The sequence below is a fragment of the Panthera onca genome, chromosome B1 (assembly GCF_046562875.1).
Source record: "Panthera onca isolate mPanOnc1 chromosome B1, mPanOnc1 haplotype 2, whole genome shotgun sequence".
In the NCBI taxonomy this organism is placed as follows: domain Eukaryota; kingdom Metazoa; phylum Chordata; class Mammalia; order Carnivora; family Felidae; genus Panthera; species Panthera onca.
Genome location: NC_138342.1, coordinates 1,953,942 through 1,979,955, shown reverse-complemented (window position 1 = coordinate 1,979,955; position 26,014 = coordinate 1,953,942). Strand labels below are relative to the sequence as shown.

The window sequence follows — 26,014 nt, the reverse complement described above, 5'->3', positions numbered from 1 at the left end:
AGCTTCAAATGAATAGCAATGTTCTGTTTACTTAGGGGAGGCAATTCTATTCAGGTCCCAAAAGCATGGCATACTATACTTCAAAATTATTTCCACACAACAGTTCAGAACCCTTCTGAAAAACTACAGCCTATTTTAACAAGCCAGTAAAAATGCAAGGCACTCTTGGGGCACCTGGATGGCTCAGTCGGTTAAGTGTCCGACTTCAGCTCAGGTCATGATCTCTCAGTTCATGAGTTTGAGCCCCACATCAGGCTCTGAGCTGTTGGCACAAGCAGCTGTTTGTACCAACAGCTCATAACCTGGAGCCTGCTTCGGATGCTGTCTCCCTCTTTCTCTGCTCCTCCCCTACTCACGCTCTCTCACAAACAAATAAACATTAAAATTTTTTTTAAATGCAAAGTACTCTCAAAATAATTGTAACATGGCAAATAAAATAAACATCCCAGAGGGGCGCCTGGGTGGTTCAGTTGGTTAAATGTCCGGCTTCGGTTCAGGTCATGATCTCGCAGTTCACCTCGGAGCTCTGTGCTGACAGCTAGGAGCCTGGAGCCTGCTTTGGAATCTGTGACTCCCTCTTTCTCTGTCCCTCTCTCGTTCACACTATGTCTCTGTCTCTCAAAAAGTAAATAAATGTTTAAAAAAAAAGTTTTATTTTTAATTTTTTTATATGAAATTTATTGTCAAATTGGTTTCCATACAACACCCAGTGCTCATCCCAAAAGATGCCCTCTTCAATACCCATCACCTACCCTCCCCTCCCTCCCACCCCCCATCAACCCTCAGTTTGTTCTCCGTTTTTAAGAGACTCTTATGCTTTGTCTCTCTCCCACTCGAACCTCTTTAAAAAAAAGTTTTTTTAAATAAACATCCCAGAAAATGTGACCCCTTCAAAAACTGCTAGTTGCAGGGCCTTGCCTAGGGTGGGAGCTCAAATGCAGTTGCCAAATGAAAAAGCAGAAAACTGTGTTCTAAAACAACTGCTTGAAGGGTAAACCTGACAATGGGAAGTGTACAGTAAAAGAAACCCCCAAATGGGTTAGGATTAAATATAAAGTTTTACTTCCAGGGGCGCCTGGGTGGCTCAGTCGGTTAAGCGTCCGACTTCAGCTCAGGTCATGATCTCACAGTTTGTGGGTTTAAGCCCCGCGCCGGGCTCTGTGCTCACAGCTGGGAGCCTGGAGCCTGCTTCAGGTTCCGTGTCTCATTCTCTCTCTGCCCCTCCCCCACTTGTGCTCTGTCTCTCTCGTCTCTCAAAAATAAATAAAAATGTAAAAAAAAAATTTTTTTTTTTTTTAAGTTTTACTTCCTTTTTGACTCACAGACTCTGAAAAGGAAACAGAGGGATCACTGAGATTTCCCCGCTCCGGCAGATCGGAAGTGGCTGCTTTGTCATTCCCCTGACCTCTACTTGAGGATGAATGTCTTCCCTGTGTTTGTTTACGTCTCCAATTTCCCACAGGGTCTATTAATTTCTTTGTCCACCTACCTCTCAACTCCTGGTGTAGTTACTCCTACAAATTAAAAAAAAAAAAAATAGTATACCTACTGACTTTTTGTCATATTTGATTCCCCAGACTATTACTTTCTATAATTTTATTTTTCAATGAATATTTTAATATTTTGTATACTGAGGTCTGCAAACTTCTCCCTCTGAACTCTTCTCTTTAAGAGACACTCCTCATTCCTTCACAGACGCAAGTCCCACAAATGTTCCGAGACAGTTTTCAGGAATCATCTCTGATAAACATGCTATCGTGCTTTCCCCACAGTCTCTATAATTAGAAACATGTGTCCTTAATCCATCTGGACTTTATTTGCATGAATGATGTTTTCCAGTTATCTCATGGCCGATAATCGCCTCTCCACAGAGACACATGAGCGTGGTTCCCTCCCGACAGGGCCAGGGACACACAGGCGAGCTCTGGGGCAACAGCACGCCACCGCTTGCTCCCATCTACACCACCTGACCTGCACCTCGGTGGCCTCATCTCTAAGGAAATACCCTCAAGTCACATGTCCCAAGGTTGTTGGGGCAATTCGAAACAATAAATGTAAAATGTCTAGCACAATGTCTGACACAGTGGATACCCGATAAATAGGAACTATTTTAATTATCTAGTTTCTAATGGGAATACAAAAGTAATATGCCAAAAAATTCACTTCAGAACTTCAAGAACATTAGGTTTAACCAACTAAATGTTAAAACACATTATTTTAATTGAAACTTAATTCTCTTATAAACTCATCTTATTTTATCTTTTTATATTTTAACTAAAAAACTACCGTATTCTATCTGCATCAACACACAGTAGCACTAATTAATTGAGATTTCTCACTTTAACTCCATCCCTCAACCAACATTCTGGTGTGGCTTACTGAAACTGATGGGTGTGGTTCTGAAAACAAGGCTGGGCGAGGCACTAAAGATAAGCCAACTAACCATCTGTTTCACTAAACAAATTTAAGTGAACTTCGATGTACTCCATGCTGTTTGTATTTTCAAAATCCATCTGATAAAACTGGTACAGAAAGAACCTGGCTTGGGTCGTCAACAAAATTCCATTTGCCTCTCAACGCTGACTGATTTATAAACCCCACTGAATTCACATTAGAGTGCAGACCCCAGGACCAGACCACCTGGATACTGATCTCAGTCCACCACATACTAGCTCTGGTCATCCCTGGGCACGTTTCTTCACCTCTCTATATAAGCTGTAGTTTTTTCATCTGTAGAATGAGAACGACAGCATTATCTACCTCCCTGGTTTAAGATTAAATGAGTGAACTCAGCACTGCTGAGAGTTCCCTGACAGCGGGCGTCACTGCTCTGTACTGTCAATCTTTAACACAAAAGCGAGACTGCAAGCTTACTGAAGGCAGGAGCTACTATACCACTTTACCTTCTGACATTCCCAACACAGTGCTTGGAGCACAGACCTTAAACAATGCTTATTAATAAAAGGGGAAAAAAGGGCAGTGAGACAAAACCTTAGAAGAGTAAATCTTTAGCACCAGAAGGAAATTTAAAAGTCATCCAGTCACTTTACAGATGATAAAACTGAGCAAAGTCGTGACTTTACTACCAAAGTCTCACATGCTGGCCAAGCTAGCGCCAGCTCCTCCCACGCCAAGAACGCCAACACATCTCACGACACCAACCCTCAAAAGTGTGCATTTTACAATCACCTCATACTGAATACGCTTTCCTAAGTTTTAAACCACTATTCCACATTCACAACCACTATTTCCATTACTAGTAATTACCACCTGGAGATCAAGTAAGGCCATTATTTGACAGGCCCTACCACTCAATAAGGTTTTCCATAAAATCAAATGCAATTCACACGTAAGAAATATATGAAACCTCCAAGGGCTAAACAAACAAACAAACAAAAAAGGCCCCAAACCATGAGAATGAAACTAGTAACTCCAAATGGGAATCACTCACAAGGGGCAGCATTACCAAAGGTCAAATACCAAAGATGAGCATTGTTGAAGGCAAACAAAAGAAGGAGCTAACGAGCTAATGAACTCTGAAGAGAGTGGAATGGTCTCAGGAGGGCAGTGACCCTGGCTCATGACAGAAGTAAATGCAGTCCTCGCAGGAAAAACATCCTCAACGTTGATCCCCAGGTTTTCCCCAGGTTAAAGTCAACCAAATATAAGGTCTTAGTCAAAACTTCAACAAACCCAAAAAACAATCTCCATGAGTGACCATCATCAGAAACAATAAACCATACGTTTAGGCCCTCAAAGACTTCAGATACTAATACAGAACACAGAACAACTATGTACAAAATGTTCAAAAAATAACCACAAATAGGACAAGCCTCAGAGACTATCAAAAATGAGCAGCTGAAAAAGAAACCAAACAGAATTTCCAGAAATAGAATATCGAAAAAAATTCTTTACAAATCAACTAATGAATTAATAGCAGCTTTGACACAGATAAAGAGGAATTAGTAAATTAAAAGACAGACTTGAGGGGCGCCTGGGGGGCTCAGTCAGTTAAGCCTCCAACTTCAGCTCAGGTCATGATCTCACACGGGTATCGAGCCCCATCTCAGGCTCTGTGCTGACAGCTCAGAACCTGGAGCCTGCTTCAGATTCTGTGTCTCCCTCTCTCTCTGCCCCTCCCCCACTTGTGCTCGTGCTCTCTCTCTCTCTCTCTCTCTCTCTCTCTCTCTCTCAAAAATAAATGAACAGGGGCGCCTGGGTGGCGCAGTCGGTTAAGCGTCCGACTTCAGCCAGGTCACGATCTCGCGGTCTGTGAGTTCGAGCCCCGCGTCAGGCTCTGGGCTGATGGCTCGGAGCCTGGAGCCTGCTTCCGATTCTGTGTCTCCCTCTCTCTCTGACCCTCCCCCGTTCATGCTCTGTCTCTCTCTGTCCCAAAAATAAATAAAAAAAAAAAACGTTGAAAAAAAAAAATAAATGAACGTTAAAAAAAAAAAAAAAAAAGAAAGGACAGAATTGAAAAAATTCCCCAGAGACCAGCACGGGGAGACAAGTTGATACAAACTATGTCAGAAGAGACAGAATAAGAAAGTCCACTACACATTTGCTGGAATTACAGGCAGAGATAATAATAGTGAAGAGTCTGCAGATGCTGCCACCCCAGAGCCTGCCCGTGTGGCCCAGCCATGATCAATCCCACTGTGTTCTTGGACATCACTGTGGACGATGAGCCCTTGGGCCACATTTCCTTCAAGATGTTTGCAGACAAAGTTTTAAAGACAATAGAGAACTTTTGTGCTTTGAGCACTGGGGATAAAGAATTTGGTTATAAAGGTTCCTGCTTTCACAGGATTATTCTGGGATTTTTATGCCAGGGTGGTGACTTCGCACAACATAACGGCACTGGTGGCCAGTCCATCTAGGGGGAGAAATGTGATGATGAGAATTTCATCCTGAAGCACACAGGTCCTGGCATCTCGTCCATGGCACATGCTGGACCCAACACGAATGGCTCCCAGTTTTCATCTGCACTGCCAAGACTGAGTGGTTGCATGGCAAGCATATGGTCTCCAGCAAAGTGAAAGACGGCATGAATGTTGTAGAAGCCATGGAGTACTTTGGGTCCAGAAATGGCGAGACCAGCAAGAACACCACTGCTGACTGGACAAATCTAATATATCTGACTTGCATTTTACCTTTTAACTTAACTACCACACCATTCCTCTTGTAGCTCAGAAGAGCACCCCCGCACCCCCACCTGCTTGAAATACCCTATAATCTCTGCGCTTCTGCTGCGGTTCTACGGGTCCCTTATTATCCTTACCCACCTCCAAGTCTAGCTGGGTTAGATTTAAGTTTGTGATTATGAAATAAAAACTAAACAAGAACAAAAAGAATAGTGAGGCATCAATATAATATCCAAGGACAGAATGGGTAACAATTTTACCTAACTGAAAGACACAAATCCCCAAATACCAAGCAAAATAAAGAAAAATACATATCTTATACATACAGTAATGAATAGCAAAGGCAAAAAAAAAAAAAAAAAAAAAAAGATCATCTACAAAAGAATAACAATTAGACACTGGCAAGCTTGTAACAGAAACAACAAAAGTGGAGGAATAGAGTATCTTCAAAATGCTAAAAGGAAATAACAGGCAATCTGGATTTGTATAACAAGCAAAACTATCCCTTAAGAATGTGCGTGAAAATAGTCACTTCAGATAAACAAAAACAACAGTACCATCTACAGACCTGCAGAAAAGGAACTTCTAAAAAAGAAAAAATGATCTCAAGGGAAAACAAATCAGAAATGCCATGGGCGGGGCGGGGGGGGGGGGGGGGGGGCGGCACCTGGGTGGCTCAGTCAGTTAAGCGTCTGGATTCAGCTCAGGTCATGATTTCATGGTTCATGAGTTCGAGCCCCACATCAGGCTCTATGCTGACTGCTCAGAGCCTGGAGCCTGCTTCAGATTCTGTGTCTCCCTCTCTCTTTGCCTCTTCCCCATTCATGCTCTCTCTCTCTCTCTCTCTGTCTCTGTCTCTCTCTCTGTCTCAAAAATAATAAGGGGTCTGACTCTTGATTTCGGCTCAGGTCACGATCTCACGGTTTGTGGGATGGAGCCTGTGGTGCTCTGTGCTGACAGTGCAGCGCCTACTTAGGGTTCTCCCTCTCTTTCTGAAAAATAAACAAACATTTAAAAATGAAAATAGAAAGTTAGAATCAAGGCTTGCCTGGTTAATTAAAAAATACAAAATGTGAAATGATAGAAAAAATACAAATTTATCAGAATCACGAAAAACGTAACCGTACTAAATTATGCCAGTTAAGAGACAGAAATTACAATTAGTGTGGTAGGCTGAATAATGGTCACCAAAGACATTAGTTCTCATCCCAGGAGCCTGTAAATGTTATTTTACATGACAAAGACTGTGGAGATGTGATTAAAGATTTGGAATGATGAGATTATCCTGGATTACCAAAATGCAATTGCCAATAAAAAGAACTGCAGAAGGAAATGTGACTACAGATTTATAAGACAAGAGGGTGGTGGGACCAGAACCGGAGACACAGAAACTGGAGCAAAGCGGCCACAAGCCAACGAAAGCCGGCAGCCATAAGCTGGAAGAGGCAAGGAGCAAATTCTCCTCTAAGAAACTCCAGAGAAGTTACAGCCTTGCCATCACCTTGACGTCAGTTCCATGGTACTGATTTTGGACTTCTGGCCTCCAGAACTACAAAACAATAATCTCTGTTGTTTAAAGGTACCAAGTTTTAGGTAATTTGTTATGGTATCCACCAAAGGAAAAATAAAGCAAAAACAAATATATCAATAAAGCATAAGCACAGAACATAAAAGTTTGCAAGTAAATGGATGAAAATAGGTATTCCAGGCAAACACCAACCAAAAGAAAGCTGAAGTTTCTGTGTTAATATGAAACCAAAAAGAGACCATGGAAAATAAAAGCATTTACTTGGGACAGAAAAAGCCACTCCATAATGATAAAAAGTTCATTTCAAGAGAAAGATTAAAAATAATAATAAAATAATCTCAAGGGGCACCTGGGTGGCTCAGTCAGTTAAGCGTCCGACTTCAGCTCAGGTCATGATCTCACAGTTTGTGAGTTCAAACCCCACGTCAGGCTCTGTGCTGACAGCTCAGAACCTGGAGCCTGCTTCAGATTCTGTGTCTCCCTCTCTCTGCCCCTCCCCTGCTCATGCTCTCTCTCTGTCTCAAAATAAATAAAAAGCATTAAAAAATTTAAAAAAAAAAAAAGACATATGAAGCAAAATTTGCTGGAACTCAGAGAGAAACTGACAAATCTACCATCATAATGGGGAACTAAAACATTGCTCAATTATTAATAGGCAAAGAAGTCTTTGCCTTCTGGCTGGCTCAGCCACCTGGCTGGCTCAGTTGGAAGTGTGTAGATCTTGGGATAGTGAGTTCAAACCCCACATTGAGTATAGAGATTACTTACACACATACATACAAGAATATATGTTCTTCTCTAGAATACAAAAAACATTCATAAATTTTTTTTTTTTTAATTTTTTTTTTCAACGTTTTTTATTTATTTTTGGGACAGAGAGAGACAGAGCATGAACGGGGGAGGGGCAGAGAGAGAGGGAGACACAGAATCCGAAACAGGCTCCAGGCTCCGAGCCATCAGCCCAGAGCCTGACGCGGGGCTCGAACTCACAGACTGCGAGATCGTGACCTGGCTGAAGTCGGACGCTCAACCGACTGCGCCACCCAGGCGCCCCGAACATTCATAAATATTAACCTCACCTCTGGATAGAAATTTTTTAAATCTCAAATTCCGGGGTGCATGGGTGGCTCAGTCAGTTGAGTTTCTGATTTTGGCTCAGGTCATGATCTCGAGGTTCATGGGTTCATGCCCCACATCAGGCTCTATGCTGACAGCTCAGAGCCTGGTGCCCGCTTAAGATTCTGTGTCTCCTGGGGCATCTGGGTGGTTCAGTTGGTTAAGTGTCCGACTTTGGCTCAGGTCACAATCTGGTAGTCTGTGAGTTCAAGCCCCAAGTTGGGCTCTGTGCTGACAGTTCAGAGCCTGGAGCCTGCTGTGTCTGCGTCTCTCTCTGCCCCCTCCCCACTCACACTCTGTCTCTCTCTCAAAAATAAACATTAACAAAAAAATTTTTTTAAAGATTCTGTCTCCCTCGCTCTCTGCCCCTCCCCCACTCATGCTTGCACGCTCTCTCTCTCTCTCTCTCTCTCAAAAATAAGTTAAAGGGGCGCCTGGGTGGCGCAGTCGGTTAAGCGTCCGACTTCAGCCAGGTCACGATCTCGCGGTCCGTGAGTTCGAGCCCCGCGTCAGGCTCTGGGCTGATGGCTCGGAGCCTGGAGCCTGTTTCCGATTCTGTGTCTCTCTCTCTCTCTGCCCCTCCCCCGTTCATGCTCTGTCTCTCTCTGTCCCAAAAATAAAAATTAAAAAAATTAAAAAAATTAAAAAAAATTAAAAATACAAACCATTTCTCTGGTCACAATGCAATTAAAACATATCAATAATAGAAATTTAAAAATTTTTACATGTGTATTAAATATATATGTATACGTACGTACGTATACATACGTATACGTACGTACGTATACGTACGTACGTATACATAAACATATATATTTCAAAATTTAAAAGCACACTTATAAACAACTAATGGGCCAAAGCAAAAATCATAATGAAATTTTAAACACACATAATGAAAAGATAATACTTGAAAACTACTGGCTTCTCTAAAGAGCTACTTTTAGAGAAAGGTAGACTTAAACACTTTAAGTGACCAACTTCTAAGAACTTAGAAAAAGAATAAACTTCACACATTCAGCAATCCATAACCCTCCCTATGCTTTATTTATTTATTTTTTCTAATCCTTAAAACAACTCTGAAACTTAGATTATAGCTATAGCTAAAAATGTGCTGATTACCTGAGTTTAAAAGCACAAACCACGTCCTTTCACGGGGGAAAAAAAAAATGTATGTACATCACATCTCAAAACGCAATTCATGTATCCACTCTGGCAAACGACACGCAGCCTTGATTTTTACTGGGAATGAAGATGATGTCATGGCTTTTTTCCCAGCACAGTGAAATCTGGGGTCAATGGCCTCAAAAGCTGAAATAATGTACAAATAACAAAAAAAAAAAAAGTACTGGCAATCTCCCATAGTTGTAGTCATGAAAATCTGCACTATTTTCATGAGGATTCTACTTCACCCTAATGCATTATGAAGCAACAAAAATGGAAATTATCCACCAAGAAAAATTAAAATATACTTTAAAACAGAACTGTTAGATTTTTAAGAACTGTTAGCTTTATTTTTATAAGATACAAATGATAAAAGTGACTGTGGGTGAGCAGCATGAAACATCTCAATGATTCCAACAGCCCTAACAGGCATCCATCTCGTGTCCCTCCCAAAGACGCGAGCAGGAGCACCTGTGCAGCCTCATGGGCTTATTCTCTGACCTGCAGAGCCATGAGCCCTACAAGTGGCACCTCTGTTCTTATTATCTTCAATTCCTCAATGCTCAGTACAAATCCTGGTAGATGGAAGTCTTTTTAAAAAGTTCAGTAAGGGGCGCCTGGGGGGCTGAGTCGGTTGAGCGTCCAACTCCGGCTCAGGTCATGATCTCATGGTTCATAGGTTCAAGCCCCGTGTAGGGCTCTGTGCTGACAGCTCGGAGCCTGGAGCCTGCTTCATATTCTGTGTCTCCCTCTCTCTGCCTCTCCCCCACTTGCGTGCTTCCTCTCTCTCTCAAAAATAAATAAACGTTTAAAAAAAACAAAACCTTCGGTGAATTAAAAAGTCTCCTAAACGCTATTATCATTTAGCAACTAGAGACAAAGAAAATTCATACTTTCATCGCTTGACTAAAAGTTAGAAAAGAAATGCTTCCTTTCCCTGAAGAAATTCCCTGGTTTCTAAAACAATCAGTCTAACACCCTAGGCAAAAACAGAGCACATTAAATATTCCAGATTCTCTAAGTCAAGGTCATTCCTGATATTCATGCTGTCAAAATACATTGTGCTTCAGTCCCTGGAGATGATGCTCCACACAAACTGAGATAGGGAGTATCTGGATCGTGGGGTTACTAGTTCCCCAAAGATGAGTTCATTAATGTCACATCCCTTCCTACTGAAGTAGACAGGCCTAAAGGGAGCTCATTTCAGGAGACTCGAGCACCATTTCTAATCCTCGCTGCCTGCCTGAAGCTCTGTGCAACAATAACTTGATTAATGGTATCATCTGGGAATGAGGTTGGCCTGTTAACTAAAATATTCTTAAGTCTTGGAAAGCATGTTTAACCACAACGTCCTTGCTAAGCTGCAAAAACGTACAGCTGTACGTGACACAAATATCTCTGCACAGAGCTTTGACTTACTAAAAAAAAAAACACACACACAATGGTAGCAGTTAATAAACAGGGCTCGCTATTGCTTTTCTGTGCCTTTCGCCATTAGCATCCACTTCTCCCTAGTCTATGAGGATTCTACTTCATCCTAATGCATTATAAAGCAATACAAATGGAAATTATCCACCAAGAAAAAATAAAATATACTTTAAAACAGATCTGTTAGAACTACTCTATACACTGGAAAAGAGGAAAGAAAGGGAAAGTGCACACGGACAGCACACCTGTGCACCATAAGCAGTCACAAGTTCTCCCTGTGGCCCCACGACGCTTTCTAGTTAGACGGGACCGTTAGTGTCACTACTCCTACAGAAAGGAAAAGGAGTTCAGACAACTTCACCAACTCGATCCCGGGCCACACACCCTGCGCAGCAAAGCTGGCACTGCATCCTGACACCATGTCCCCAATCTCCAGTGCTACACCAACCGTCGACCACAGACTCGCTGCAGTGAGCCCGAGCTCCTAATGCAGCATTTGCAGCTTTACAGTTGGACTGAGATACCATAAACTTCACCCAATTAAAGTGTGCAGTTCAGCAGTTTCTCCTTTATTCACAGAGATTGCAACCTTCATCACAATCTAATTTTGTAACATGTTCCACACCCAAGAAGAAACCCCCCCCACACACAGTCTCTCCCCGGCTCTCCCCACTCCCCCCACTCGTACTCCGTCCTCTTCCCCGTTTCTCTTTGGCTTAGCATAAGGTTTTCCAAGTTCGTCCATGTGAAGCATGTATCAACACTTCATTCTTTATTGTTGCCAAATACTGCTCCACTGCATGGATATACCACATTTTGTGTATCATCTATCAGTTCACAGACGTTTGGGGTTGTTCCTATCTTTCAGCTATTAAGAATTACACTGCTGTGAACATCCGTGCACCAGCTTTTGTGTGGACGGATGTTTTCACGTGGCATTTGCATTTTCAAAGTGTTTTAATAACATTCTCTCCTTTGTATCTTTTTTTTTAATGTTCATTTATTTTTGAGAGAGAGAGAGAGAGAGAGAGAGACAGTGCCAGTGGGGGAGGGGCAGAGAGGGAGACAGAAGCAGAAGCGGGCGCCAGGTTCTGAGCTGTCAGCACATAGCCCGATGTGGGGCTCGAACTCACGAACCGTGAGATCATGACCTCAGCCAAAGTCAGATGCTTCACTGAATGAGCCAGCTAGGTGCCCCTCTCTTTTGCATCTTAAAACTGCTTCATTTGTGATGGAGAAAACTGAGGCTCGGAGCAGTCAGTGACTTTTTCGCCTACTGCTCAATCACTCTCAGTTAACCGGCAGTAAACCCACACCTTCCAGCTGAAGACGGGCTCCTTCACAACCCTACACTGCTCCATCTCCCCCGCGGGGAATTTCAAGCGAGAGCAAGCAGATGAGAAGAACCGTAATTGTAGATACAAGTCATTCTAAGTCAATCCATAAGGCAAATTTACTTTGAGCCTTTCGGAGTAAGAGAAGGGAAGAGCAAACACAGTGCTCAGGACAGGGTATTCTAAAGGTCCCCCTCAAGCGATGGCCTTCTCTTCCCCGTGCAGACTGCAAAAGCTGCCACTGCAGGGCACCGTGCAGGCACACAAGGAATAGATACCTACCGAGTCCTGTCCCTGTGGGCAGCCGGGGGCCTGGTGCAAGCCTGCACGTGCCTGCGGGTTCCATCATGACATCAGCCTCTGGGGGCTGGATGCAGAGCTAATTTGTTCTGATACAGGTGACAATATCTAGGGGGCACAAAGTACTATGGCCAGTTGTATAACTTCTCTTTCCCAACCTCCTGAAACGGTTGCTAGGCTTACGGTATTTCTGGTAATACAGTTCAGAAACAAAGGTTCATAATTACATGAGTAATATGTAACAGCCATTTACTGACAGCCTGCTAGGTACCAGGTACCTTACAATAACTGTGTAAGTTAGTTATGTGGAAACACTTTATTTGGGGGAAACAAACCGCTAGTGGGAGGACAAGTCGGTGTAACTTCTAAGAAGCAAAATTTGGAAACAGCTATGGAAGCCAAAGCGCAAATATCCTCGGACCAGGCAATGCACTCCTCGGAATATCCCTATAAATATACTTCAGAGTGCCCAAAGATGGAGATGCAAGAATACTAACTGAAACATTTTGTAACAGCAAGATTCAGAAAACAAACATCAATCAATACAGCAGTGATTAAATGACAGTCTACTTGTAAAATAGGATGCGTGAGACTTAAGGAGAACGAAATAGATTTCTGTGTGCTGATGTTGGGCGTTCTCTGAGACGTATTAAGGCAGAGCAAGATCAATATCACCATGTGTAGCTATTTCTTATTTTTTTCTCATACAGTTTATTAAATTTTCTGCAACCTGTTCCTTGTTTGTTTGCTTTAAGTGAGCTCCATGCCCAATGGAGCCTGAACCCATGGCCCCGAGATCAAGTCGCATGCTCTACTTACTGAGCCAGCCAGGCACCTCTAAAGGAGGTATATGTGCCAACCACCCTTCTGGCTGTGTGATCTCAGGCATGTTACTTAACAGCTTCCTCATCTTCAAAGCGGGATAACAACAGTACTTCCCACACAGTGCTCAATAAAAAATTACCTGTGGCTACTGCTGTAATTTAACGATTATAGAATCATGACACTACTATAATAGTAACATTAGTAATTTCACTGTTGCTGTTATTAGATGGGCTCCAAAAACAAAAAATCCATTTCATACCTACACTTCCCAGCGTCAGGCATTAGGCAGATACGAGAAACCGACCTTCGCCATCTGCTCCGTCTCCTCGAGCTCACGGCCTAGCTGTGACACCTAGCCCACGTGGCCTGCCCTGGTCGGTATCTGCCACCGACAGGCAACAAAAAACACCGTGTGGTGAGATGGAGCTCCACTCCCACTGCCCAAACACCTGCTCCCAGACACACAGAGATTGGAGCTCTGATCAAATGTCACCTCCTCAGTCAATTCCGTCCTCCATCTAAAATAGATCCTGCTGCCATCATCCTCTATTTCCCCATGCCTCCAGTCTTCACAGCAGTTACTACTACCTAATGTAACATTCATTCCTTATCTCTCATTCTAGAATAGAAGTTCCCCAGAGGGGGAATGTGTCTGTCTGCTGTGCCTACAAAAATACCCAACATGTAAGAGGTGCTCAGTAAGTATATATGAAGAGCTGGGACTGATATACAAGTTAACATGGAACAGAAAATGTGCTTGCAAAATAACATTTTTAAAAATTACTGTTGTTATTTTATCCTGGCAGAGAGGGTTCTCAAGGCACTGTTAAAAGATAAGTGTCCTACAGACTCTAGTCCTACTGTATTTAAAATGCCAGCTTTTGGGGCGCCTGGGTGGCTCACTCGGTTGAGCGACCGACTTCAGCTCAGGTCATGTTCTCACGGTTTGTGAGTTCGAGCCCCGCATCGGGCTCTGTGCTGACAGCTCGGAGCCTGGAACCTGCTTCTGATTCTGTGTCTCCCTCTCTCTCTGACCCTCCCCCACTCATGCTCTGTCTTTCTCTGCCTCAGAAATAAATAAACATTAAAAAAAAAATTTAAAAAAAATAAAATGCCAGCTTTTTCCTATATAGCATAAACTCATTTAAAAAAAAAAAAGCCTTGTCAAAATACACTGAACACTTATAAACTAACAACTATCAGAAACAACGTACATTAGTCATAACAACTGTTTAAAAAGATACTTCTGGAATAAAGCTCAAAGGGTAAAATGAATTAAACTTGTTCCCCTTCATTCTTTCCAATTCAAGTTTCCTGCATGTAGGTCAGAATAAGCATTAACTATTAAACAGTTCTGTTAAAATTTAATATTATGCTATGTTAAGATTCCTAACTATTTTAAGGAGACATGTGATTGCCAGTAAGCACTGACCAAACTAAGGGGGCATTAACATATTTACTGTTACTAACCAAATCTTAGATTCAGTTTTGAAAACCTTAAAAAATAGGGAATTCAAAAAAGGACACCCCTTCTACTTGCCAAAATAACTTCGCAAAGTGTGGAGGAAAATAAAAACAAAACGACATGTAGGATTCACAAGTTCACAAGTAAGTAGGTATTTTTTAGTGAATTTAGATTCTCAAGAAGGCTATGAACTTAACCTATATAAAAAGAAAAAGAAAATGTTGCAATTCACCAATTTTCCACCGAGAAAAATTTTAAAGTCCTGCTGCTGACATAACAGAACAATCTTCAAGAATATTTATAGGAAAAAATAACTCTTGATAACACAACAATGTAAAATTTACAAGGCCTGGTATCTAATAAAAAATTACCCAACAAGCAAAGAACAGGAAAATATAACCCATATTGAGAAAATAATCAAAACTAACCCAGAGCTGAAAGATAAGTTAAAATTAGCAGACAAGATCATTAAAACAGTTGGTAAAACTATATTCTGTATTTTCAAAATCTTAAGTAGAGAATTGGAAGATATAAAAATACAAATAAGGGCACCTGGGTGGCTCAGCCAGTTGAGCATCCGACTCGATTTTGGCTCAGGTCAAGATCTCACAGTTGTGGGATTGAGTGCCTCATCAGGTTCTACACTGAGCATGGAGTCTGCTTGGGATACTCTCCCTCCCTCTCTCTCTCTCTCTCTCTCTCTCTCTCTCTCTGCTCCTCCCTGCTCATGCTCTCTCTCTCTCTCTCTCTCTCAAAATAAATAAACTTTAAAAAATTTTAATAATAGATAAAATAAAATAAAAAATTAAAATGATGCAAATAGAACTTTTTAATTTAATGTTACTTATTTTTGAGAGAGAGACAGAGACAGAGCACGAGCAGGGGAGGGGCAGAGAGAGTGGTAGACACAGAATCTGAAGCAGGCTCCAGGCTCCGGGCTGCCAGCACAGAGTTTAAAGTGGGGCTCGAACTCACAAACTGTGAAATCATAACCTGAGCTGAAGTTGGACATTTAACCAACTGAGCCACCCAGGGTCCCATGATACAAACAGAACTTCTAAAGATGAGAGCCACAAGGATCTAGGAGTACTGATTCATAGGGGCGCATGTACCCCAATGTTTACAGCAGTGCTATCAACAATAGCCAAATTATGGAAAGAGCCCAAATGTCCATCAAATGATGAATGGATAAAGATGTGGTTTATATATACAATGGACTACTACTTGGCAATGAGAAAGAATGAAATCTTGCAATTTGCAATAATGTGGATGGAACTGGAGAGTATTGCACTAAGTGAAATAATTCAGTCAGAGAAAGACAGATATCATGTTTTCATTCATATGTAGAATTTGAGAAAGTTAACAGAAGACCATTGGGGAAGGGAACAGAAAAATAAGTTATAAACAGAGAGGGAGGCAAACCATAAGACTCTTAAATACAGAGAACAAACTGAGGGCTGATGGGGGGTGGGGAGGGGAGAGGAGAAAATGGGTGATGGACACCGAGGAGGGCACTAGTCGGGATGAACACTGGGTGTTGTATGTAAGCAATGAATCATGGGAATTTAAGAGAAAGAGCTAAGAGCACACTGTACACACTGTATACATACACTGTATGTTAGCTAACTTGACAATAAATTATATTTAAAATATATATGTACAAAAGTAAAAAAATAAAAATAAAGATGAAAGCTACAATGCGTAAGATGAAAAATTACATTGAACAAGACTAACGGTAGATTAAACACTGCAGAAGAAAAATTAGTGAATGTGAAGATACAGTAATAAAAACTATCCAAAATGAAACCTACAGAGAAAAGACAATCGAATAAAAGGGCATCAGTGAGCTGTGGGATAACTTTTAATGGTGTAACATGCATGGGATTGGAGCCCTCAAAGCAGACAACATGGAGAAGGAACAGAAAAAAGTGTGAAAAATAATGGCCAAGATTTTCCCAAACGTGATGAACACTACAAACCCAAAGATCCAAGAAAAAAAGCTCAATGTACCCCACAAGCACAAAAACATGTACACAAAGCACATCAAAATACGACTGCTCAAAACCAGTAACAGGGAAAAATTTTTAAAGCAGCCGTAAAAAAGGACATGTCACGTAAAAGAACGAAAATTAGGATGACAGATTTCTTGCAGGAAATGTTGCAAGTAAAAACACAGTGAAGCAATACCTTTTGAAAAAGTAAAAATTAAAAGGGTTGAGCCCAACGGTTTCAAGTTCCAAGTCTTCTGGCTCAAATCTACACACCTCTGTGTAGCAAACTTCTATGGCAATACCACCTTTGAATTGCAAGGATTACATTTTCTTAGATGTAATATACCAGACATCTGCCTTCTTAGTGCATACACCCAAAAGGCAGGAGATAAATATTTGCTGGGAGTTCATCTAAGAGAATTTACTGCAACCTGTGGGCCAGGTATAATGCTACCAGTTCACTTACGTTATATCTAATCCCCATAAATATGCCAAATGAAGTAGGAAATAGCTCCTGTTTTACAATTCAGGAAACAAGGGGTTAATTTGGCATAGAAAATTACACAGTGAGGTGTAACCAGGTCTTTCTAATTCCAAATAGCTCTTTCTATTAAAGTACAATTGAAATATATTAAAGGGAAAACGTAAAATACAAAAGTTCATTCTGGAACAGAGCTAGAATAATAAAATGGAGAATTCTATTCAAAGAAAGTAAAGCAGATTTCTTCATGAAAACAAACAACAGTCTTTTTTCCACTTATTATAAGGAACAGGCCCCCAACAACTGCCCTATGCCCAATATGACATGGTGTTTCAGAACAGTGTTTCTCATACACAGTTCCTTAATGGATGCAACAAAACACAGGCCACTAGCAGACAAAACAGTTTGGTTCAGGAGAGAGGTCTAGTTCGATCTAATGATAAAACTTAGACCCTGGCCAGAAATCAGCAAGTCATGATTCCCCCCCCACCCCCAACCCAGCCAGATGCTTTTATAAGGGCCACAAGTTAAGATTAATATTTAAAGGTTGAAAAAAATGATATTAAACATAAATAATAACAGATGATAGACATGCAAATCAATTCAGATTTCAGCGTCCATAAAGAAGGTTTTATTGGAACAGTCATGCACATTCATTTGCATATTGCCTATGGCTGCTTCCTGCAACAACAGTAGAGCTCAACAGTTGCAACAGAGACCCTACAACTCTCAAAGCCTGAAATACCTATTATCTGGCCCTTTACAGAGAATTTGCCAACCACTGCTTTAAGGGAACAGATGACCCACACCACTTTTAACAATCTGCCATGAACGTTACTCCTCACAACTTAGCTTTTAAAAAATAACTGAAGATCGCTAACGCAACAACTATTTCCTGAGGACCTACTCTGTGCCAGGCATTGTGCTGGACTCAAAGACAGCAGTAGTGAGGCACAGCCCTTGCTCTCACGGGGAAGACCAGGACCAACAGTTATAATCAGCTGCCTACAGTGTCAGGACTGAGTATACACAAGGAAGGCAGCACAGCCTGGTGGTTAAGAGCATCGTCTGTGGAGTCAGGCAGCCTTGGTCTGAATCCCAGCTCCACCACCTAACTGTCTGACCTTGGCAATCATCTACACTCCCTTAGTGTTTTCATAGATAATCTCATGAGCACTGAACAGGATTGTTGTAAGGATTAAATGAGCTATTACATAAAAGCACAACGCCTGGCCTATAGCAGGTACTTAAAAAGATGAAAATTCTAGTTTATAAACTCAATTTTAGAAATTCTGTCTTGCTAATTGAAAGCACATCCCTGGTTTTCAACAATCATTTAAACAGAGAGAAGGACAAACCTCAGCAGAAAATCCAGAGGCACTTCACATGACACACACACCCAATGTGGAAGAAACACCACCTGCACAGAATGGTCGTCTTGGGCCCACTCAACACTCACTGAATGGGGGACCACTGTTCTGGGGAGTACATCTGAATCACCTGGTCCAAGGTTGGAATTCAGCAGGTCTAGATGGGATTCCTGCATGTGTGTTTAAACCACAGCCATCAAACGTGGTGACAGAAAATCTAATCTTAAGAAACTTCCCATTTCTCCTTCACAGAATGATATTTCCCCTTTACCCACCGTGCCCAGCTCTCAAGGGTGACTTTAAACTCTACCTTCTTTATGTAGCCTTCCCTGAAGCTTCACGACCTTATGTTTTTAGCTATCATTGTCTTAAGAGTGTGACTTAATTTCCCAAAGACTTAAAGAAACTGAATCTTAAATCACTCATTCCACAAATATTTACTGGGCACCTACTGTGTGCCTGGTTACCATGCTCAGAGCACTGTGGGAAGCAAAACCAAGGTGTTGTAAGAGATAAAACTGGAGATATATATGGGAAGAGGCCAAGCCTTGAAAGCCCGGTCCAGGAGCTCTGGATTTACGGCCCAGGGAGAACTGATGAAAAGCTCTAAGAAAGGAAGTGTCATGGTCTAGTCTGTGACTCAGAACTCGTTCTAGCAAAAACACAAAGGAGCCAGCTTAAACAGCAAATAAATATGCTCTCTGCCTTCATAAAGTATGCTTGCTATGGGGAAAAAAAAAAAAACATGAGTAAATAAACAAATCATTAAAATTGAAGGACACAAGAAATGTCTGAGTTAGTAACAGGGGAAACCTACTTGAAAGAGGGAGGCAGGATAGGGAAACCTACTTGAAGAGGGAGGCAGGATAGGGAGTCTCTTTAAGGGACTTTTATGCAGGGGACTAAAAGAGAAGGAGCTGGCCATGCGGAGTGGTATAAAAGTGTTCACTCTAAGCAAAGAGATCAATGTGCGATTCCCTAAATGGGAAGAGCGGGCCTCCAGGAAAATCACTGTAAATGCAGGATAAATGAGCAAGCAGAATGACAGAAAGTGAGCTTGGAGATCATGTTAAGAAACTTGGATTATGTCGTTAAATATAAATGGGAAGTCACTGGGTTTTTGTTTGTAAGATGACTTATTTTATTCTGAGTACATAATCCAACTACATGAACTACAACATATATCCAAAGATATATAAACTTATCCCATGAAGAGTAATTCTCCCTCCCATACCATCTCTCAGCCACAGTTCCCTGTCCCTAAAGGCAACCACTTTTATCAATCTTTGAAAGGTTGCAAGAAAGACAGACCATGATCTAATTTATATTACATGAATAAATCACCCTGGCTGAAATGTGGAAAATGGGTAGGAAGGATGCAGGGAAACCAGCCGGAGGCTGCTGTGCTGGTCCAAGGGAGATGTGACGGCTGCTGGGCCCCAGGTGGTGATAGCAGAGATGGGACGGGACGGGTTCAGAATGCATGATGGAAGCATAATTGACAAAACTGATGTTAGCAAAAGAGCATTAATAACTACAGCTATAGGAACTGTTTTTCACCCCCTTAAAATCTATAGGCCTAATATTTTAGACTTTAAAGCTTAAATATCTCAGAATTCAGGGAACATGTATGTAGATAATAGGTGAGAGAACGATAGGTAAGACCAGAAACACGGATTACTACAATGTAATGTTAACAAATCAATTAATAATGGACTCGTGTGTCAATATGAGTTAGATGATTCTATCTCAGAAATGGACTTTGCAAAAAACCAACATAAAACAGTACTGCTGTAATTGAGGAGCTGAAATGGCAGCTATTAAAAAGAAAAAGAAAGATACAAAACTGAAGTCTTTAATATCTGTAGCTGTCAACCACCAAATAAAGACTAAAGTCTAGTCAACTGAATTTCTGAGTATGAAATCAAACCTATGAGAAGTATTTCCTTCCAATCTGATAACTTAAAATGTACCAGAGAAGTCTCATTAACTCATAGTATAAGGGGGGGAAAGCAATTAATGGATAAGATTTTTAAGTTAAGTATTCATTAAAAAGCACTTATGTGGTATATCTGCATAATGGAGTATTATTCAATCTTCAAAAGGAAAGACATCTTGCCACCTGCCACCAAATGGATGAACCTGGAGGACATTATGCTAAGTGAAGTCAGCCAGTCACAAAAGGACAAATACTGCATGATTCCACTTACACGAGGTATCTAGAGTAGATAAAATCATAGAGACAGAAAGAACAGAAGATGGGCTGAGGGCAAGGGCGAAGGTGGGGATATTGACTTATGGGCACAGAGTCCTAGTTCTACAAGATGAATGAGGTCTGGGATGGACGGTAGTGATGGCTGCACAACAACACGAATGTGTATACCAGGAACTGTACATTTACAAATGGTTAAGATGGTAAATTTTATGTTATATGTATTTCACCACAACTAAAAGAGGCCTTTTAAAGCACCATGAGATAATGTGTATATATTACTATCCATCTAATAAAGAGGAGGTATGAATATAACCATAAAATTAAAATATACAAAGGTTATCTATAGGGAAGAGAGGATAGGTGAAAATGAAGGGACAAAAAGAAGCTTCTTTACCTATACCTTGTTTCATACGTTTGATTTTGAAAGACTTTTAATATTTTACGTCATTATAAAATAAAATTTTTAAAAAGCAATCCCTAAATATTGAAAGAAAAAAAAAACAAAACTATGCACCGAGTAGTAACAAAATCAGAGTAACTATTCTAAGCGACTTTTTTTTTTTTTAAGTTTACTTATTTGTTGGGGGGGAGGGGGAAAGGGCAGAGAGAGAGGAAGAGAGAGGATCCCAAGCAGGCTCCACATGGTCAGCGCAGAGCCCAATGTGGGGCTTGAACCCACAAACCCATGAGATCATGACCTGAGCTGAAACCAAAAGTCAAATGCTCACCCAACTGAGCCCCCCAGGCACCCCTTTAAGTGACTTTAAAACACAATAATTTGACTTCATATCCCTCACAGGGATGCAAAACAACTCAAATTTTATTAGTCGATAGCAGTTTTAGTATTCTTCTTCTGAGACTCAGATGTGTATGGTGTGGGATGAAACAGTGAGTAGTTCGAATCAAGCTGTTTCTCTTGGAAGAAAAAAAGATACAGGTGTAAGATCAAGAAGGTTAAGTAGGTCTCTGTACAGTGACCTGTGATCCGTGCACTGAAAAGACCTAAAAACAGTGACCCAACCCAATAGCACAGAACTACCCCAGGACACAAACTGTCATTACTAAACACTGTTTTTCATTAAGAGAAACCAAGGCCCCTTGAAAAAATGGATGATTCCAGGGCTTGGGAAAGAAATGTACAAGATGAGCCTGGTGGGGTGTGTCACACTAGAATGAAGATCAAAGACTTGAGAGTCCTGTTTAAAGGATTTAGGAGCCAGACTGAATAGATTCCTATTGGACAAAGATTAGACAATCTCAGCATCAATAAAGACAATGTCTACAATGGATCAAACCATATCAAATATCAAGTATCAGTGAGTGACACCGATGACACGCCATTGACACCGGTGACAATGACACAAGCATGCACAATTCACTGGCAACTTATAGAGGATTCCAACTCATTTTGAGAACTAGTAAATAATGGAGAGGAATTAAGCATTCATCCTACTCTTCCCAAAAGAGCTAAAATTCAGGGTAACCAAATTACAGAGGAAACATTTCTCTTTATAGAAGCATTCCAGTTAATAAATGATGAAATTATAGGATTAAAATAACATTTTCCAAAGCCTAATAAAATAATGACTCCAGGCATTGAGCATCGAGGGTTGCTAACAAGACCACTAATCATAATCTGCCTACTATCCTACTGAGGTCTTTTTTGCCAAAAATAAATCCTGAATCTGATCACACCTTTTGATTTACCTACCGGTTTACAATCAATTCTGTGTAGTTAAACTACAATACAGAATAAAATCCAGACTGGATATAACTCCCCAGGACAAACCACTCACTGAGTGTCATCAAATAAATCACAAAAGAAGACAAAAGATGGAGGGGGAACCTATAAATTAAAACAAGTCACAATGTATAAATAGCATTTGGATCCTCATTAAAACTGTTATTAAAAAACTGTAAGACAAGAAAATTGTAACATTGGTTGGGTATGTGAAGGTGGATGAGAAATTATTCATGTTCTGTGATGGTGGTACTTACGTTTATCTTTTTAAAAACGATATGTAAATACACATACTGAAATATTTAAGTTAAAATGACACGAAATCTGGGTCTGGGGGGATACAGATAAAGACTGGCTAGGGGCACCCGGGTGGCTCAGTCAGTTAAGCGTCCAACTCTGGATCTCAGGTCATGACCTCATGGTTTGTGAGATGGAGCCCCGCCTGGCATTGGGCTCTGCACTGACAGCTCAGAGCCTGCTTGGGATTCTCCCTCCCTCACTCCTGCTCTCTCTAAAAAGACTGGGGTGCCTGGGTGCTTCAGCTGGTTAAGCATCCAACTCTTGATTTCGGCTCAGGTCATGATCTCACGGTTCAAGAGATCCTGCATCGGGTTCCATGCTGACAGTATGGAGCCTGCTTGGGATCCTCTCTCTCTCTCTCTGCCCCTCCCTCCCTCTCTCAAAAAATAATAAACTTAAAAAAAAAATAAAAAGACTGGCTATTAACACCTGTTTAAGCTGGATAAGGGTAAGCAGAAGCAGGGAATTACTACACCATTCTCTCTACACGTGCATGAGAACAATTAAAGATGTAAAATAAATAAGTCAATTTATACTTTGAGTTTCATATAATAAAAACATCTTTCTTATCGTCAAACTGTTAAAAGTTGAGTCAACCAAGGTAAATTTTAACACTGGTTGGATATGTGTTTTTTTAACAATATTTTTTAAAGTATCTTTTAAGGCACTTCAGTATTTACTCTTCTGACAATACAGCCACTACTGGAAAGAACTAACTGGGAGCTATTATCTACAGAAACAGCCTTTACGGTAAAGTCTGCAACACAAAGCTGAACACCAAACATAACCTTATCAGTACCAGATAATGCCAAAGAGTTAAAGGAGAAAACGGCCGGCTGTACAAATTAACTTTCAGAGAGAAAACTATCCCACCTTTTGGAAACTGGGTAGAATTTACATTCAGGGCATGCAGTGAGCCTCTGTGGCTGAAATCTAAACGCACCGACAAGCAGTAAAAACAAACCATACCAGCTGTCCTGCTGCAAACCACACCAAAACTCGGAAAAGCAGTTCTGACTGCCAAAACCGTTCACTTCCTTTAAAAACACCTCTACGGGGGCACCTGGGCGGCTCAGTTAAGCATCAGACTCTCGGTCCCAAGCTCAAGTCACGATCTTACAGTCCACGAGTTCAAGCTCGGCATCCGGCTCCGCGCTGACAGTGCAGAGTCCGCTTGGGATTCTCTCTCTGTGTGCCCCTCCCCTGCTTGCTCTTTCTCTCTCAAAAAATAAATAAATAAACTTAAAAAAAAAAAAAAAAAAAAAAGCCTTTACTCTTCTAGCTTTCCCCACAGTCAGATTGGAGGAATGTATTAAAATTTTGGATTTTAAAAAATAACATACATTGCTAGCATGGGCCCATTAATTGAAGGCTGAATTTTACAATCTCACCCTGATACAATTCACGCTCCCGGCCAGATACGCCCTCCCCGCTCTGGTGCCTGAACTCTTACTCCTCCACACGCACTCGCTTTCACTGGAGGCCTCTATTGTGGTTTTGCAAAGGAGACAGAGTGGACCGAGCCTATTTCTAATCCCCACTAAGATTTCAATGCGTTTTTCACACGTATAAAAAAAAAAATCTTTCCGTAATAACTTACGAGCAATACATGCAGCTATTACACGTGTTTTTATCCTTAGGAATTTAACAGTTGCCTTATGTCATTTAGGCATAAAATTATATGATCACACCACCAGCAGTTTCAGGTTAACCAAAATATTTACTTCAAGGTAGATGTGCAAGAGGTGAACACAAATCACCTACAAAACACCCTGAGCCGTAATTGCAAGGGTACCAACAAATGTTATTGTTAAAGGCAGAAGCCCTCTGAAACCTCCCCAGAACAAACGAAAACCAAGCACAGAGAGGGAGGAAGAGGACCGCCAGCCCCTCAGTAACTCCCATGTGCAGGCAGGTTGGGCTGGCACACCCCGTCGTCTGTGGAAACACCAGAGCCCACCGGCAGCACCGGATGCTCGCGACCGTGCCCAAGCCCCGAGCCGTGGGCGCTGCAGGCCACAGATGGGGCCGTCGCGAGCACCCGCCGACCCAGCGCCGGGTCCCGCGCCTCCTCTTCCTCGCTGACCCCCGACGCCCACCAACCAGCCCGCGGCGAGCTCCCGGGGCGCTCCCACGGAGAAGTCCGAGTGGCCAGGGATGTGCAGAGCGCCGTCCCCTCCGCACCCGGTCACCGCTGACGACCGCACCGCGGGGACCCCTCCCAGCGCGCCCCGGCGCCCGACTGGAGACCCGCCAGCGCCCCGCCCGGCGCAGCCCCCCACGCTCCGCGGAGGCCCCCGCGGGCCGCCCGCCTCCACCCGGCCTCCCGCGCCGCTCGGGCGCCGCCGCCGCCGCCGCCGCCGCCGCAGGCCCCGCGGCCCGGCCTGCAGCTCCCGGGCCGCTCCGCCGCGCTCTGGGCCCCGCCGCCGCCCCTGCGAGCGGGCCTCACCTCAGGGGCGAATCGCAGGCAGCGCACCGGCTCCCAGGTCCGAGTGCGGCCGCCGCTCGTCGGCTCCGGCTCGGGCTGGGGCTCGGGCTGGGGCTCGGGCTCCGCCCCCTCTCCGCCGCGCTCACCCCAGCCCGCAGCTCCGGCCGGCCCGGCCTCTCCGCCCCCTCAGCCCCTGGCGCTGCCCCCGCCGCCGGAGCTGGGTGCGGCCTGCGGCACCGCAGCCCAACAACGCGCTACCCCATAGGCCCATCCCGCGCCGCACCGCCCAGCAAAGCCTCCTGCGATTGGCTGACCGTGAGGCGGGCCTTGCGGAGGGGGCGGGGCTCGCGCTGGAGGGGGAGGGTAAGGGCGGAGGCCCCGCCTGCGGCCGCCGCGGATCCCAGAGGCCCCACCGGTTGCGGCCCAGCCCGCCCCCTACGCGCAGGGGAGGGTCCCAGCTACCTGCCGGCTGGGCAGGTGCGTGGGCACCGGGGGTCGCGGCCTCACAGGCCTTGTCACGGACGCAGGTGGTCCGGCTCTGCCAGCGGCGCCTGCTCTCCCGGACCCGCTTGTGCACTCGCGCATTGTCGCGGCCCAGACCCTGGTGAAAGACTCGTGCGGGCCAGGTGCCCCGGGATGCTCAGCAGGCGTCCCAAACCGTCCGGTTCCCGGCCTGGGTGGGCGTCCGCTCCCTGCCCACCTCGCGGACTCCTCCAGCGCACGGACCCTTGGACCCGGCCCCCGTGAGCCTGGCCCTGTGCTTGTTTCTGTCCAGAAGCCCCGCAGAGCAGCGGGCGGGACCAGAGGCCGAGTTTGAGGCTGGCAGCCTGGGTGGAGTCAGGACAAGGGGGTCTGTGGATGGTGATAAGGCACCACACACAGGGTGGCCACCTGGTGCCCAGGGCCTACCCTGCTGATGCTTGATGAACGAGCACCGTTCTCCGCAGAGCCAGTAGAATGAGTCTAGGCGGGGGCATTGGCAAGACCAGGACACCTGCCAGTGACCTGGAGGCTAGCCTAGAGACCAGACCAGCACCTCTTAACCTCTCCCTCCTGTTGTCTCATCTGAATACCCCCAAAAGGCCCAGGAGACAGGGAGGCAGAATTTCTTGTTCCCTTTATACCATAGGAAGCTGAGGCCCAGCACTGGGCAGGGGAAGAACAGCGTGGAACCCAAACCTCCCTCC

At 43.3% G+C, this 26,014-nt stretch overlaps 1 protein-coding gene and 1 pseudogene across 10 annotated transcripts in view; one reads left to right on the top strand and one right to left on the bottom strand.

The window, feature by feature from the left end:
• Positions 1-25,063, bottom strand: part of ADD1 (adducin 1) — an 89,046-nt gene extending 63,983 nt beyond the window's left edge. For 4 of the 10 annotated variants that reach the window (XM_078446348.2, XM_078446349.2, XM_081795467.1 and 1 more), the window contains exon 1: positions 24,849-25,061. The gene's annotated coding sequence lies outside the window, so the exon portion shown is untranslated. Of the gene's footprint in view, positions 1-24,848 lie in introns of all 10 variants that reach the window. The other 6 variants (XM_078446351.2, XM_081795466.1, XM_078446350.2 and 3 more) reach the window with 3 other exon arrangements.
• LOC132674561 (peptidyl-prolyl cis-trans isomerase A pseudogene) lies at positions 4,644-5,188 on the top strand (annotated as a pseudogene).
• Positions 25,064-26,014: the final 951 nt, after the last annotated feature.